The sequence below is a fragment of the Pseudorasbora parva genome, chromosome 19 (assembly GCF_024679245.1).
Source record: "Pseudorasbora parva isolate DD20220531a chromosome 19, ASM2467924v1, whole genome shotgun sequence".
NCBI classification, from domain to species: Eukaryota; Metazoa; Chordata; class Actinopteri; order Cypriniformes; family Gobionidae; genus Pseudorasbora; species Pseudorasbora parva.
In genome coordinates, this window is record NC_090190.1 from 4,063,433 (window position 1) to 4,064,377 (window position 945).

A 945-nucleotide genomic window follows, 5' to 3' on the forward strand; every position below is an offset into this window, starting at 1 on the left:
ATGTATGTTTGTGTATGTATGTATGTATGTATGTATGTATGTATGTATGTATGTATGTATGTATGTATGTATGTATGTATGTATGTATGTATGTATGTATGTATGTATGTATGTATACATATGCATGCATGTTTGTGTATGTATGTATGCATGTTTGTGTATGCATGTATGTATGTATGTATGCATGTTTGTGTATGCATGTATGTATGTATGTATGTATGTATGTATGTATGTATGTATGTATGTATGTATGCATGTATGCATGAACGTTTGTGTGTGTATGTATTAGTGTTGTCAAAAATATCGATATTTCGATATATATCGATACTGGAATATCTGAAACGATACGATTCTCAGTTTTTACAGTATCGATATCAGCTGCGCTCTCCTCTCTGACCGTCAGCGAGTTGACACACACCGGCATATTCTCACTCAGCCCGGTTAACCTCTGAGCACGGCGAACGCGCGTTCTGCTGGACTTTTTCCTCATGACAGTGTGTTAGTGTTAGTGAGTGATCGGTCTGAATTTCGCGCGGGATTGCACATAAATTAATTCTACTAATCCCCGCAGATTTCGTGCTCCACATCTGAAGCGCACACACACATAGCCTACCGTAATAAAGCCGCCTCTGACATGATACAAGTGCAAACATTTGCTTCCTTTTCCAGCTTATTATTGGTCAAATACACTCAAAGAATTATCAGTGCACATCTGGAAGAGTATTAACGTAAACACAGTAGCAAACAGTTCAGGAAGAACGAGTAACAGGAACAGTGCAGGATCCATGCGTCTGTTAGTCTTAAAGGGACCGCAGTCATTTGCTATTCAAACTACAAAAAGACAAACGATCAACTGCTCTTGACTGATCAACTTGTGTAACTTTAATAGTTTTTCATCTGTACGCTATTGAATTTTTTTCCAAAGAACATTATCCAATGTTGTTT